General features: G+C 43.2%; 1 long non-coding RNA gene across 1 annotated transcript in view; it reads right to left on the bottom strand.

The window, feature by feature from the left end:
* Positions 1 to 9,219: 9,219 nt before the first annotated feature.
* LOC146019447 (uncharacterized) overlaps positions 9,220 to 16,724 on the bottom strand; it is a 69,064-nt gene continuing 61,559 nt past the window's right edge. The window contains exon 3 of the long non-coding RNA XR_014450547.1: positions 9,220 to 9,312. This is a non-coding gene — a long non-coding RNA (uncharacterized LOC146019447). The remainder of the gene's footprint in view (positions 9,313 to 16,724) is intronic.

Here is a 16,724-nt window from a genome sequence, read left to right as displayed (position 1 = left end):
GGGGGAGTCAGGAGGGAGCAGTAATGGCATGTCGTCCGCCCTTGGGGTACTCACAGTTCTATGGGGTGAGGTTGGGGTGCTTGGTACAACAGGTGTAGTCCTTTCCAGGTCCCCCAGCAGTGCTGTATGCGTGCTCCTCCGTGTCACCGGTCTTCTGGGTGTAGGCAGTTAGGCGTAATGGCGGCCGATCACAGGGTGCGGGTCTCTGATGCCCGTCTCATTCAGGGCCGCTGGGCAGATGGATTCAAGCAGGGCGATTGTCCGGAGCGCCCCGCCGGTAATGTCCGTTCCCCCTGTCACTCTCAGCAGCGAGGCAGCCGCCGCGTCTCAGGTCACGTGGTCGCGGGCGGCTGGGAGCAATGGCGGCTTGCGGGAGGGAGCCGGGATCGCGGTGTCAGGGCCGCTGGGCAAATGGATTCAAGCAGGGCGATTGTCCGGAGCGCCCCGCCGGTAATGTCCGTTCCCCCTGTCACTCTCAGCAGCGAGGCAGTCGCCGCGTCTCAGGTCACGTGGACGCGGCCGGCTGAGAGCAATGGCGGCTTGCGGGAGGAAGCCGGGATCGCGGTGTCAGGGCGGCTGGAGCGTGCCTCAGGCAAATCGGGTTGGCGGCGGGGGTCGTCTCAGGATGTTTAGCGGGGTGTCAGGCAGGCTTGCTAGGGTGTCTGCGGGTCCGGTCCGGCGATGTTAAGGCTGGGAGGCACGGAGCTCTAAGCTAAAGCAGCTTGCTCCTCCAGCTCCGGAACCGGGAGTCCAAATAGGTCATTTTTATATTAAATCTTGTGGCGTGCCGAGCAAATTATATATATTTTTTTAATTTATATATTTTAATAAAAATACAATTATTTCAGTGATATTTTCCCTGTAAAAAGTTAATTCCCCCCTGGGGATTAATGCGTATCGCTGGCGTGCGAATAGTATTAAAACCATTCGCAAGCTGTTCGCCATCGAATGATTTACCACTGGTCACCACTGATCGTAGCTGACGAGTAGCCCTTGAACTTACTCAGTGGTTGCAATGAGATCAGGTGGATCGATGCCGGCTCTGACATCACGGGACCACCTATAATTTTGAAATGAATGTAATCAGATTGTCAGTCTCAACAAGAAAGAGAAGTCTCAGATTTCCTGCTACCCCTTCCCAGTTCCCGACCCTCCAATCTCACCGCTGTTATACCAAGGAGAGACAGTAAGATTGAATTTACACCTCACAAATTCTCTTATCATAAAGTTACTTAATAATTACATCACCATCCACTGCCATATCACATAATCAAATTAGTATGGAAATATAAGGAAAGCAGATGCAGTTGTACAAAATATTGAAACAATTTTAAATATGTAGTGCAATGGAAAATGTGCCGCAGCCCGTAATGTAACTCATACTGTTTAATTCCATAATGTATTTTGTGTGAATTAATTACCATATTTATTACTATTATGAGCAATATCCTAGTACAGTGAGAGGAACAGGCTGAACAGACATGACTCCAGTATATTATGTGAAATAGGAAAATGTTACCAGATAACAGAATATCCCAGGACATGGCTGATTGCAATCAAATGTTCATTTGTTTTTCTAAAATTTTCTCTTTGGAAATTGTCACATTATTAGTCACTTTGTACCTAATGCAGTCATGTGCATATTGGGTGCAGTTGGATGCTGTCAGGTGCACATACCTCCCAACATGACCCTCTCCAGGATTGACAGAATGCTTTTTTGGACTTCCCTCTTAATATAAGATTGCTATCACCTGTGGTGAAACACCTTTGCTATAAATTAACCTGTTTAAAACAGGTGATAGCAATCATAAAGTTAGAAGGAAGTCCAGAAAAAGAGCATTGTGTCCCTCCTGGAGAGGGTCATGTTGGGAGATATGGGTGCATATTAGGTGCATTTGGATACAGTCGGGTGCATATTGGCTGCAGTTGGATGCAGTCAGGTGCATATTGGCTGCAGTTGGATGCAGTTGGTGCATATTGGGTGCAGTTGGATGCAGTCGGTGCATATTAGGTGCAGTTGGATACAGTTGGGTGCATATTGGGTGCAGTTGGATGCAGTCAGGTGTATATTGGGTGCAGTTGGATGCAGTCAGGTGCATATTGGGTGCAGTTGGATGCAGTCAGGTGCATATTGGCTGCAGTTGGATGCAGTCGGTGCATATTAGGTGCAGTTGGATGCAGTCAGGTGCTTATTAGGTGCAGTTGGATGCAGTCAGGTGCATATTGGCTGCAGTTGGATGCAGTTGGTGCATATTGGCTGCAGTTAGATGCAGTCAGGTGCATATTGTGTGCAGTTGGGTGCATATTGTGTGCAGTTAGATGCAGTCAGGTGCATATTGTGTGCAGTTGGGTGCAGTCGGGTGCATATTGTGTGCAGTTGGATGCAAAAAATTAAAAACAAAATACATTTGTATTTCTTGATCCTATGAGCAGACATGACAAGGGACTTATTCTTATCATGGCCAAAAGATGCTTCCAATGGTGCCAAACCAAAACAAACAACAGCCTCATTTTTTTAATCCCTTGAAACATCCCGGCCGCCCGCATAGTTACTTACATGGGCGGGTGAGGCCAGTAGCCAGGTGGACGGCTGAGGCCAGGAACCGGCAGAGTGATGCGGAAGAGTGTGAGGCGGGAGGGTGGTGTGTCCATTGCAACATGACCTCTGACCACATCACGCTGTGCAGAGCTGCACAGCCGAGAACATCACACATGTGCAGTCTAATCCCAAAATCCCGGGATTGGATAGAAATCCCGGCAATTTTGGGACCAAATCCCGGGACCCGCCAATCCCGATCCCGGGAATGGCTACCCTATGTAACAAGTTTTCTTGGATTATAAGGATCAGGCTCATTCTTGGTGTCAAATGCTCAATAGAATTAATTTAATCTGGTTACACAGAGACTCCATATTTTGCCCTATGTAAATTTTCTATTATGGGTTTGTACGTTTGCATGCCCAGGTTGTACAGAGATGCCGCAGAGGTCTAAAGATCAGAGATAAATGTCTTCACAGTATGCCTTCCTCTGTCCTCACTTTAATATTCACAGCCTTTGTTCCGTGAACGGAAGCCAAACGAACATCTCCCCCCCACCCTTTGAAAACCCCAGGAGTAATTTTATGGGTTTATCCTGTCATCGGTATATCCATTGTTTTCATCATTATTTTTTTATGAGTCCCAAGGATGGCGGTTGCTAAGGGAGTTACCTCGCAGTTACTGTGTAATACACTGATCAATTAACTCAGTTGCTAGGTTTCACTTAGAATCAATTAGGTGGAACTGAAATTAACTAAAAATATCCTTTGCCTATTAGCAGACTAACTAATTGCAGTAGAAAAAAAGGAAAACATGAAGGAGATGAGAGGAATTAACACAGAGAAAAGGAGACATCTTCTGGCTCCATGCCTGTGTCCTCATATGTATGTTTGTCGCCACCAACTGACAGGGATCTGCAGGGTTAAGTGACCCACATGACATAGTTTTGTTGTGTGTTCAAAGGCCTATAGGACAGCTGCAGTAACAACATTACAGAACTCCAAATCAATAGCACGAATCTTGTCACATAGATGATATATCCCGATACTTTAAACATCCTTTGAGAAAGCTTTGTCTTAATACTCAGAATGTGCTAAGGCTGACAGAAGTGATCAATAATGATGGGTATATTACATTTTATAGTTGAGGGCAGGGCAGAGGGGGCATTTGGATTGGACTCACAGTTTACGTGCCACCTTGGCTAGATTTACTGTGTTCAGTTATGTATTTTTTTTTTAACAGCGTTATTAACATGTATCTCTTCCTTGTTGTACTTAACCCTTCAAGTGCCAACATCTCTTTGAGAGATGTGCAAAATATCCGATAAAAATGCCGGCGTCGCTCACATTTGTTATATAAACTCAAATAAAAAACTTGTGTAAAAATAAGATTATATTTTCCTATATAAGTTAAACATTACAGGTCATTATGACGAGTAATAATGTTTGCTTGGCAATTTTCACACCAATTTTGACAAATTCAATTGGCACTCAAAATGTTAATGCAGGTGGCAGCCATGGAACATCTTAGACACCACTTCCACACTTCTATTTAATTTGAGGGGTTGGAGAGTGGGTATTGGTGGGGTTGAGGGGGGTGGGAGGCACAGTAGATTGAAGTTTTGCCTAGGGATCCAAGAACTTTACACCAGCCCTGGTCCTTGCTATTGTTTGGTCTCACGTTTACAAAAAATTGTACTTTTCTGATCATTTTGATAGCTAGATCACATGGGGGGAGATGTATCAAGCAGTGTAAAGAGTGGACAAAATTAGAAGTTGTCCATAGTAAGCAATCAGCTTCAAGGCAGCATTTATCAAGTAAATTCTAAATAAAATAGAAGTAGGAGCTGATTGGTTACAATTTATCCACTGTTAACTGCAATAAAAATCCCATGCTATAGACTGTGGTTTATGTTTCATTATCTTGTTTTATGTTATTGCTGTGAGACTACTTGAAGACGATTTCATATGTATTTAGGAGATTAATAAAGATTTATGCTTTTCTAAAATAAGCTTTTCTTCAAACTGCTACGAAAGATCTATAGTTTGATAAGTATCACACAATTACTATAGCAACCACAGTTACATTAAAAAAAATGTAGTGTGCAGGGGGTCTGGAAACTTTCAAATTGTAACATACATACATGGAGTTCTTCCATCCTACAGATACTTTGTAGTAATATCAGCCAATGTCAATGTCTATTTCTTCTTCTTACTTCTTTCTCAGATAACAACATCTTGGCTCATCCAGTTGCCCATGTACACATAGGGTAGGGTTAAGTTTTTTTGTTGTGAGACAAATAACCTATCATTAATTTTTGAATTGTGGGAGGAAACCACATTACCCAGAGAAAACCGGGTTAGTGGGAGTCAAACCCATGCCCTCAGTGCTGTAAGGCAGTAATGCTAACCATTACACCATCCGTACTGTCGTAATGGGTGCAGGATGAATGATGCACATGGGATCATGGGTCAAAGGGGCCCACTCTGCGCACCCAGCACCCATTGAATATGCTTATCTTTTTTTAACCAATTTAAAATCTAAAAATAAGTTTACGGATGTATAAAAAACACTATGTTGCAGTGAGCTTTCATTCATTGCCTGTCTGTTCTCAACACAATAGATTCCACCGGCTACTTTTACAGGGAGCATTAATCTCCATGCAGTGATGCTTTCCCAACATTCTGTTCGATTATTGTCATCAATATCAATTCTCCATTTTTCTATGATAGTCATCATTGCACTGTTTCCCTCTTCAACCTCTCTGTGCAATTAGTGTCTGTGGACATAATCAGAAGCCCGCACAGCTTTCCAGCGCTATTAATTTTTCCGCCCCGGTGGGAAATCAGTGATATTGGGCAATTAGGCTCTAAGATGCTCTTCAGATTCTGATGTAAGTGATAAACAACCTGCATCCAGGTCTCTGCTATAAACCGGCTGGCATTTACTTTACTTTTTCCCTGTCTTCTGCTCAGCAAACATTTTGGTATAAAGATACATCATTAAGTGGTAGGCACCATCGATGCTAACAGTTTCAACCAATGCAGAAATTGTGTGAGAGTAAAATTATTGCCGCTGGCTGCATGTTTTCCGGATGAAGAAATATTTTGGGTTCTAAGACACTTAAAAAAACATAATTCTGGTATTTGATTTCAAAGATTGGTGTCTGCTCTTCAATAAAAATCTTCAATTCCAACTTTTTTCGACAACATGAAGTATGAAGTGGATATAGGGCCAGTCTCGGACATCAAGAGAAATGTGGTCGGAGGATTTAAACATTACTCACCCACTATCACCAAATGAATGGACCCAAGACTGATGCAAGTACCAGCGGCTGATTTAGTCCTTCGGAATAACCCCCACTGTGCATGCATAAAAAGGGGATAGATAATCATTAAAAGGACTGGAGCCTTGCGACACCCCTGTTCTCATCATTTTAGGGGTATGCCTACAACTCCCTGAGATGCTCCCTGGCCCACTCTGTACTGTGAATGCATAGCAGAGGTGTGTGCTCCCCCCAATTTTTGAAGATTGCACTGTGGTGGGACAAAGGGTCAGGGACTGTTGGAAGTTGTGTAAACCTGCTAGGCTGTAGGGGGGCACTTATATATAACTAGCTGAGGTACCCAGCGCTGCTCGGGTTTGGCTGTGCAATTACCATTACTTGAACTTTCTCTTCTTGTTTTAGACTTGACAAGTCTTCCAACAGACCCAGGAGTTGGCTGCATAGTGTCTTTTTGTTGATGGGGTTTTGCCTGTAGCCATAATCCCCAGACTTTCTCTGAGCAGAAATTGCTTTTTCAATGTTTTTTGAGGGGCAATGCTTTTGCCTTTTGTCTGTATGTAGCATTTTGTAAAAAAAATATTTGAGAGATGCAATGATATATTATGTATCATTTCATCTCTCAGTGTGCTTAAACTAGAGAATAGCTTATTGATATAAGTTATCATGTGTGTGTCCTGTTACCAACCCCCCAAACTTTGTTTACTAGTTACAATCCTCATGGGCCAGGAGAACGATATAATACATCTCTGTTGGCGATCCACAGGGTACTAAGTGGCCGCTTTTGTTGCCGAGCTGGTAAATCCACTACCGCTAAGTAAGGTTTCCCTTTCTTCAATCAAATCAATATTCTTTTTTACTGATCAAATCCCACATTTTCTAAGATTTTATTCTGAAATAGATTTCAAAATTGAATTTGATGTTTGACTTTGACTCCATTTTGAAATCATCTATACAAAATCACCTATATAATAACCATCCTACTGGTCCTTATATATCACATGTTAGAAGCTGTTGTGGTTTCTGTAATTCTGGTTTGGATGCATCTCCAGATCTGGGGAACTGCGCATGTACAAGACATGTACCATGTACCAGCAAAAACGGATGGGGATTGTCAAAAAATGGCCCTGAATTCCACAATCCGCGGCTTGTTTTAAAGGTGGATCTGTTTTGTCAGAATCTGCCTACAATGCTGTTGGAAACGGCAGCATTGACTAGGCGGTGGTTGGTATTTCGCCTGTCAGAAATAGCGGCCAAGATTGAATACCCACTATGGCCCTAACTGTGTGGAGTTTGTATATTGTCCCCGTGTTTGCGTGGGTTTACTCCGGTTACTCCTGTCCTCCCACAATCCAAAACTATACTGGTAGGTTAATTGGCTCCCAACAAGATTAACCCTAGAATGTCTGTGTGTGCGTGTACATGTGGTAGGGAATATAGATTGTAAGCTCCACTGGGGCAGGGACTGATGTGAATGTTCAACTATACTCTGTAAAGCGCTATGGAATATGTTTGCGCTATATAAGAAACTGATAATAAATAAATAAATAATACCCCCCATAGGGTCCATCGTCTCTAGTCTTACAGATATATGAAGGTTTAGGCAATGGAATGTTGTCTATAAAGATCAAATCGGCTGTCTGTCATTAGTCTATTATTTTGGGAATTTACAGTTCAATTTTGTGCTAGATTTTAAATTTGACTGTTAGTAAATCAGGAGATTCTATATTCATCTATGTAAAATGACAGATGTTTTGCCAAAATTCAATTTTGCGTGGGATGTTGTTCTATATACGATTTTACAGTACTTTTGATGTAGCCTCTATTAAATCTGCAAATACAAAAACAAAAATGTTGTCCATCTGTACTCACCGGATGCGGCCTCTAGGTCTACAAGCATTAGCTTGACAGTCAGTAGGTCAACCACTAAACGTTGACAGTCACTAGGTCGACACAGGAAATAGTTTGACATGCATTAGGCTGACATTGCCATTAGGTCGACATGTAAAAGGACGACATGAAAAAGGTCTACATATGTTTTTCATGTTTTTTTTCTTTTTCTTTCTTAAAAAGGTGGTTTTTCATACTTTACTATTTAAGCGGGCATAAAGGAAGAATATATTAGTGTGCCGAGTGTACACTTATACGGTGTCCATGTCAACTTGAGTCAACATCAAAAAAACATGAAAAATTCATGCCAACTTTTTTTCACCTCGTACTTTTCCATGTCAACTTAATGCTTGTGTTGATCTAACGAGCATGTCGACCTAAGTTCTGTTGACCCTATGACCCATTCCCGTACTCACAGTGTAGTGAAACGTCCTGTAACATCCCACAATCCTGCATACTGTAAGTCATTAATAAATTACGTACATTTACATATGCGCAAATTTCGAGTGACTGAAAATAAAATCTCCAAACTCTACGCAGATAGGGCCTCGGTTACATCGAAATCCAATAAAGCTGATTCTGATTCTGATGGACCCTGAGTGTTGAAGCCGCAATTCTAACTGATATACAGATGGAGCCTTCTTCAACTAGCCTTCTCTGTATAGCCATCGCTCACCAAGGCCTATTGTTCTCAGCTGCAATATAATACATAGAACAATACAGTAGGGGATTAGCATAGGATTAAGGGGGTTATTCTAGTTCATTCGCTGCAAATTCACATCCTTGCGAGTGAACCAGGTCCCTCCTTGTGAATGGTGGTACGCCGGCCCACCATTCGCAAGGCGCGTACGTTCGCACTATACAACAAAATTGGGGTTCCGGACTTCTGAGGCGCAGGCGTACGTTCGCACTGGCTGCAAATGGACTTTTCACATAAACATCCACTCGCATGCCACTGGGACCCTCCCACATCTTTTGATATTCGCCGAAAGATGTGGAAGGTGCACGCATCAAAAAACATTGACCCCGTGCAAACGAATAATCTGATGGCTCTGGCCCACTTAAACCTATTAAAGGGCTAGATGAGAATGTCTCTATCTGTACCACAGAGGAATTTTATTTAAAAAAAAAAAATAATTCCTCCATATTCTATATAACTGCTTTGTAGAACCTGCCTCAGATCTGAGCCACACCGCCACGTACCCTGCTGTTCTGCGGAAAGGGGAATGTTAGAACATTGTTTAATTTTGACTGCGATATCTCTTTTTCCCAGGTAGAACACAGCCTCTCATCTGCCTTTGGAACTCCAGGCTGTGTGTGTGTTTTGTAATTAAGCAGTTAATTGCACTGGAGTTCTTGATTAGCTGTGGGGGATGGTAATGTACTAGCAGGATGATATGTTGTGTACAGTTCAGAGTCATTTACAGAAATTGGAGCTAATTTTGCTGTCTGTGCTTATTACTGCATTAATTTAATTTGAGTTGCTTTTAGCTCATTAACACATCTAATTAATTTGTTGACATCACTATTAAGATGTCTCTTTGAAATTGGCGTCTCCAGATAATCAGGATGGAAGAGGCTGACAGATCAGGCGCGAAGCTGTCTGGGTAAAAGAGAAGGGGGGAAAAAACAAGTAATGAATTTTCTGTCAGAACCACTGAACTTATCAGTCACAGGAAGGGAGCAGAGGAACAGACAGAGAAGAACAGGGGAAACAATTGAAACAGACATTTATTACTGAGAAATTCTCCAAAAGCACATTAAGCATTTCCTTGCCTAATACTGGGGATTTAACGCAATGTGACACTGCATGATGGCCTTGCACCTTAGAATTTCAAGTTATCCTCTATTTAAGCAACACAATTGTTATCTAACTATCTCTCCCAATACCAGAATTTTAAAATGGGGCAGTTACTCATGAGGTATAATTACACCGCATTTTGAAGTGAACTTGGTAGTACAAGTTGGGTCTCCCTTATACGTGTATTCCAAACACCAAAATATTTAGAAAACCAAAAACCGTGGTTTTTCAAAATATTTGATATTTTTTTTATTTGGGGGGAGGGGGGGGGGTCCCCTCAACCTTTAACACATTGTGATAAAACTGCCTATGGGTTGATTGGTTCAAAAAAGTCCTCATGTTCCTCAAGGTTCTCTCTCAAAAGCAAGGCCCCTTGCTTTACTTCAAAGTAGGGTGATCCATAAACCTATCGGTTCAGTATTTAAGAGATTCATTTTTTTGTTGAGAATGAACAACTGAAACCAAGAGACAAACCACCCTTTACGATCATTTCAACCACCGGGTAAACAGTGCCGGTGTAAGCCCTTTCACCGCCCCAGGCATAGAGGGGGGGCAGTAGTGATGGTGCGGACAGACACGCTGCTCCATCGGGGGGGAGGGTGCGGACAGACCCTTTGCTCCAGCTAGGGGGAGGGGGGTGCAGGCAGACCCGCCGCTCACCTGCACCAGTTCCAGTCAGGGCGGCGTGCTGGTGACGATGACCTCACTTCATGCCGCCCTCTAGTGGCACTTACCTAATGCTGCCTAGTGGTGGCGCCGGCCCTGGGTAAACAGGAATTGCATACCCTCCAACATTTGAAGGGCAGAAATAGGTACACATTCAGAAAGGGGCGTGGCCATGTGGAAGGGGCGTGTCACAACACAAAAGGGGCGTGACATTACACAACACATCGTAATGCCCGTTACACATTTTAGTAAACGCCGTAATGCCAATTACACATAAGGCCACACACCGTAATGCCTATTACACATTGTACAACACATCGTGATGCCCATTACATACTAAATAACAAACCATAATGCCCATTACATATTTGATGCATAAATGCTGCTTACCTACATGCTCATTGCTAGAGGGTTCTTTCTTGATGCCAGGGCTTCATGTTTGATGTCAAGGAGGATTTGGCTTCATGCTTGTTGCCAAGAGGGAGTGCATGGCATGTTGCCAAGGGGGAATATAATGCTATAATGCCGATTGCAAAGGGTGGGGGACTTGCTCGTTGCCAAGGGGGGGGGGGGGGGGAATGCTGTTGTCAAGGGGAGGAATTGCTCGTTGTCAAGGGGGGGAGAAAATGCTCTTGTCAAGGGGGGGGGATTGCTCGTTGTCAAGGGGGAGCCGCCGGACACACACAATTGAATAAAATGATAGCCGGGCAGAGAGAGCAGGCTGTGCGCGCTGCCCGGCTGTATAGTGTAAGCAGCGGCAGCATCCTCGTCCCTGACCCTCACTATTTTCAATTCTCCCGCTGGGCGCCGCGGCCGCGAGCCAATAGGAGGTCGCGGTCAGACAGCCAATCATGAGCGGCTGCTAGACCGCGACCTCCTATTGGCTCGCAGCTGTCCACTGACTCCAGCCTGAGCCTAGGGAGAAAGAGCCTGCCCTGGGCTGGGCCTTGAATTACGCGGCAGAGACTATGCTGCTGCTGCCGCCGCTTTTGGTAAGCAGAGGGCAGAAACTAAATCCAGCCGGGCAGCGCACAGACAGCTCACTGCTGTCTGTGCGCTGCCCGGCTCTGAATTCGGTACATTCGGTACATGTTTAATTTGCCGGTACAGACCGTAAAAAAACGGTACTGTACCGGCAAATTCGGTACTGTTGGAGGGTATGGAATTACAGAGTGTGTCACACTCTTGCACTTGCACTTTCCTAATACAGACTGCTTCTTAATGAAATGGCCGGTGGGCCATGAAACGGTGTCATATGTAATGTATTACCACATTTAATCTTCATCAAAGCTACTATTTCAAAACTGTGGAGTGCCGACTATTATTGTTGCTTATTTGTTCTTGCTAGCATGGCACCCCAGTGAATTTTCTCAGTTTATCCAGCTTGCCAAATTATCGTTTGATATATATATATATACAGATGGGGCGTATCAGATGCTAGCGCGCGCCCTGTGGCTACAGTGATTTCTCCGCCGGCCGCCACCTCCCCCGGTGCCCCTCGCTGCCTCGCTGTCCCCCCTATCCCTGCTCGTCTCCCTGAAGTGGAGATGGGCAGGGACCCACAGCGGTGCTGTCCGTAAACTGGGATGCCTTGCCAAGCTGCAGTGAAAATGGGAGGTAGTTAGCCCCCTTCTAGAGAAAAGGGAATGGGGGGGGGGGGTTTACACCTCGCTATACAATACAATTCACAATAAAATAATAATATTGTTAGTGCCAATTGGGTAGAGATATTACAGAATTATTTATTAAAAAACATATAAGACATGATATACCATATTAAAAAGGGGGGGGGTTTGGAAATGAAATAGAGGAGTAATTCAATTTAGTCCAGTTCATACAGTACCGTATTTACAGTTTCATTTAATTTAATTTACAGTTTACTCACTCCTACCACGAAAAATGGACCTCTTTCCTGGATCTGACCCTTGAAACAATAGGAGATAGAATTGTCACTTCTAATTATACAAAAGAAGTTGGTTCAAATGCTTACCTCCACTTAATAGCGCCCATTATCTTCCATGGAAAATAGGAATTCCGAAGGGCCAGCTATTACGCCTCTATCGGAATTGCATCAAATTTAATACCTTTGAAACTCAGGAAAAAAAGATTATTACCTCATTTAAACAAAGGGGTTATCCAAGTCCCCTATTAAACAAAGCATGCGAGGAAGTTGTAGCAACGGACAGAGCCCAACTTTTAACATCACACCCATAGAGATCAATGCAAAATACAGGGTGGGATACTCATCTCTTATATATTTAGCCAGATCTGTCACTCATCCCCTGTGTGTATGACATTCCCGCCCAGCATTATACACAAACCCGCCCCCCCTAGGGAAAAGACCAGTGTTATACACACCACCACCCCCTTGACATCACCTCCCCCGTCCAGCCAGGGCTACAGTACACGCACCCCACCCACCATTACTCCACAGCCACCAGATGACAGACACCCCCGCACCCCCCCCCCCCTCCCATGATTTACGGCACCCCCCGAACCCCCCCTCCCGTGATTCGCGGACCCCCCTCCCGCGATTCATGGCACCCCCCGCACCCCCCTCCCGCAATTCGTGGACCCCCACACCCCCTCCCGCGATTCGTGGACCCCCGCAACCCCCCTTCCTGCGATTTAAAACACCCCCGCCCCCCGACTCACCTATACGTCAAGTTACAATACAGGGCATCTTTCATACAATTCTAACCATATTTCTCACAATACAAAAGTTCACAAATTACGCCAGTGTGAAGAGCACCCGTAGGGCACGATGAATCACCTAGTGCGATGTATATTTCCCAATACAATGAACAATCAGCTCAGATTAAAAAGATTATTTAAAAAAATTATAATATATTAAAATCTGACTATTTACTTAAGGATGTCTTGCCCTCTGATCCAGTGTTAAAAAAAAAAAAAACAGAACTCCTAAAAATCAACTGGCTCCCAGCATGTTAAATGAAATAGACCCAACACCTTCCAACTTAACATGGTTGGGCCCCAAACCCAACGGCTTCTTTCGCTGTGGGAGCAGTAGATGTATTACTTGTAACCACATCAAAGTCCACCCAACTGAAACTCTTACAGATGGAGAGGGCAATAATAGTACAGCTCAGTGGGTTTATGAACTGTAATACAGAGTGCCTCATTTATCTACTGAGCTGCCCTTGCCAACTCAAATATGTAGAAAGAGCTACAAGGCAAATACAAATTTGCTTCTTAGAACATCATCGCAACATTTCTAAACATTTTGTTAATCACAGTATCTCGAGACATTTTCAGGAGATGCATGCTGGAAATCCAGAAGGTCTCACCAAGAGAACACATCACAAGAACATCTAGAGGTGGAGACCGTTTCAGTAGACTCTGTGGATAATAGGTTTACTGGATGTACAACCTTTGTACTATATATCCTGACGGGCTCAATGAGGCAATAGAGTTAAATGCTATCATAGATTGAGGGACATACGTATACATATCCTAACCGATATAGATAACAGGCGTAGATATTGTGCTGCTCTCTTCTTTCTTTCTTCTCTTTTTCTCTTCGTAAAACCCTGTATATTTTTGATTACTGTAGGTCCTCCTTAGCTAGAAAACTGTTCCGTAACTATGGTTTTAGACAATATATACGTATATACAGTATATTCTGATAATTTTTGTTAACTCACTCTCTCTCTTTTTCAGTAAATAAATGTTTCCCTAAAACTTATTGTACCATATTTCATCAATAGGATACAGTATATATATTGCTAGACATATGTGGTATTGTGATGCTCTCAAAATGTAGAAATAAGACAAAAATGCATTAGAAATGTTTATGCAAATTCTTTTACACATATGTATTTGAAAAAACATTTTTCATCTATACAGTATATATATTTTATATATTTTAGGAATTCATTTTTATATACTTTTATATATTTATTTGGTGGTTACTTTGCGATGAAAAATCTAGGAATATAGGCTATTTAAAATGTATAGTATACAACTTTCCATTTATCTATCATGGGATTTTGAAATTGGGCTATATCTGTGTATTTATATATTGTTTTCCCTTTTCAAAGATGGCGGATTCTCTATTTCTGGTCACATGGCCGGACCGAGTGACACAAACTACTATAAAAATATGTGTACATCTTTTAATCCCCAATACCACTCTTATGGATATGAATTATTGGTCCAGTTCTGCTGATAAACACTAAAGTGTTTAGTGAGTGGCGCTTCTTGATTTATATTGTGATAATGCATCTGTGGAACACATTCTGAAGAGCTTTGCGTTTCACAGACAGGAAGCGCAAGAAACCCCCTGCCTTCCGGCGGAACAGTGCGGAATAGTGCTATGATCTGTGCTAAACTCGGCGCCCACACTACGGCCGCCCATCCGGAAATGTTGTGCGTTCCATATACAGGAAGCGCATTGCCAGCGCTCAGAGGCTAACCACAGTTAGGGGTCGCGCTGTCTGTCTTGCTGGCCGCGTGGTATGGTCAGGACGGGGAGCAGGGGCGCACAGGAGGCAGGTTCAGGGCAGCGTGGTGCGGCAGCAGAAGCTGCCATTGTAGCACAGTGCAGTGGAGGGGCAGACCTGCTACATGTCTGTTGCTGTGAGAGGTGTGCCTGGTTCTTCGTGGTGTCTCCAGTGTGGGGGCAGCCATGTTGGAGACCAAGGTTTCTCCAATCCCCTGCCAGGGGTTTCTCCAGCCAATCCCGTATGTCTTTCCTTGATAAAAGGGGTCTGGCCCATGTCTCCCTGCCAGTGCTTCAGTCTACCTCCTGGAGAGTGGTTCAGTGACTGTGCTCCACAGTGTTCCTGCCTAACCTGCTGCTGCTTCTGTTTGGTGTACCTTAAAGTCCTAGTACCGCAGTGACCTTCCAGCGTGCCGCAGCAGACCCACCTCTTTCCTGTTGGGATTGCCGTTCTGTGCCTCTCAGTTACCTTCAAAGTTCCTCAGACGCTCTCAGCAAATACCCAGGTATTCCAAAGTCTACACTATGCTAAAGTCTACACTATGCTAAAAGTCTACACCTGGGGTAGCCAACACTAGTCCTAGAGAGCTACCAACAGTGCAGGTCTCCTCACAGAATCACAAGTGAGCTAATTAGCTCTATCTGTGTATCTTTTAAAATGTGTCAGTGATTAATGAGTGCAGCTGTGCAGCAGCTAGGTTGTCTGGAATGTGCACTGTTGGTAGCTCTCGAGGGCTAGGGCCACTGGTCTACACTATGCTAAAAGTCTGCAGTATGCTAAAGTCTACAGTATGCTAAAGTCTACGGTGTGTCTTCTAAAGTGTCGACAGTGTACCAAACTGTCTACAGTATCTTCTAAGTATTAAAGTATCTACAGTGTCTTCTAAAGTGTCGACAGTATACCAAAGCGTCTACAGTGTCTTCTAAAGTGTCAACAGTATACCAAAGCGTCTACAGTGTCTTCTAAAGTGTCAACAGTATACCAAAGCGTCTACAGTGTCTTCTAAAGTGTCAACCGTATACCAAAGTGTCTACAGTGTCTTCTAAAGTGTCAACAGTATACCAAAGTGTCGACAGAGCACCAAAGTGTCTACAGTGTCTTCTAAGTACTAAAGTGTCTACAGTGCCATCTAAGCACTAAAGTATCTACAGTGTCTTCAAAGTACTAAAGAGTATTCAGTGTGGTCAAGTGCTAGAATCTTTCACAGTACCCAGTCTTCACAGTATTCCACAGTTTCAAGTCTTCACAGTATTCCACAGTACCAAGTCTTCACAGTATCCAGTCTTCACAGTATTCCACAGTACCAAGTCTTCACAGTATCCAGTCTGCACAGTATTTCATAGTATCAAGTCTTCACAGTATCCAGTCTTCACAGTATTCCACAATATCAAGTATTCACAGTATCCAGTCTTCACAGTATTCCACAGTATCAAGTCTTCACAGTATTCCACAGTACCAAGTCTTCACAGTATATCACAGTATCAAGTCTTCCACGTCTTCCAAAGTTGCCATAGCTATCTACAAAGGTCTTTTATCGTTACTACGAACTTTTACAGTGGTCTCCAAACTACTTCATCATCTTTAATCTCATAATCGTTGTGTTAACAAGTCTCTCATCATAGTCTCGTCATTATACAAACTGTTACCATTGCTACTGTTATCATTCATTCATGTCATTACTTGCTGTATGCTATTATTCGTATTTCATTGTATGCTAAGACCTTTTCATTAAACTCTTCAATCATATCCAAGTTCTCCTCGTTCATCCTCTATCCTGGTATATGAGAAGGCAGTACATTCGACCACCAACCCTCCGTCAGTCCCTACAAAACCCCAGAGTGTGACACGCATCATACTCCGGAAACGATATGCGTTCCACTGTGTGCCGGAATTGTACATCCGATTTATTAATTAAACAATTTTGTTTTTTTATGGTATTTATTATGCTCGGTTTTTTATACTTTATTTATATTATTAATAGTTTCCTCTTGCTCATACGCCTCATATAAGTCTTAGGACAGTTTTTAATGTATTTGCCTTAATTACACATGTGCCAATTGGGTTTGTGATTGACATTGTTAGATA

The sequence above is a fragment of the Crinia signifera genome, chromosome 7, assembly GCF_055691185.1.
Source record: "Crinia signifera chromosome 7, ASM5569118v1, whole genome shotgun sequence".
NCBI lineage: Eukaryota > Metazoa > Chordata > Amphibia > Anura > Myobatrachidae > Crinia > Crinia signifera.
Note: the sequence above shows the minus strand (reverse complement) of the source record. Positions and strands in the feature narration are given on the sequence as shown.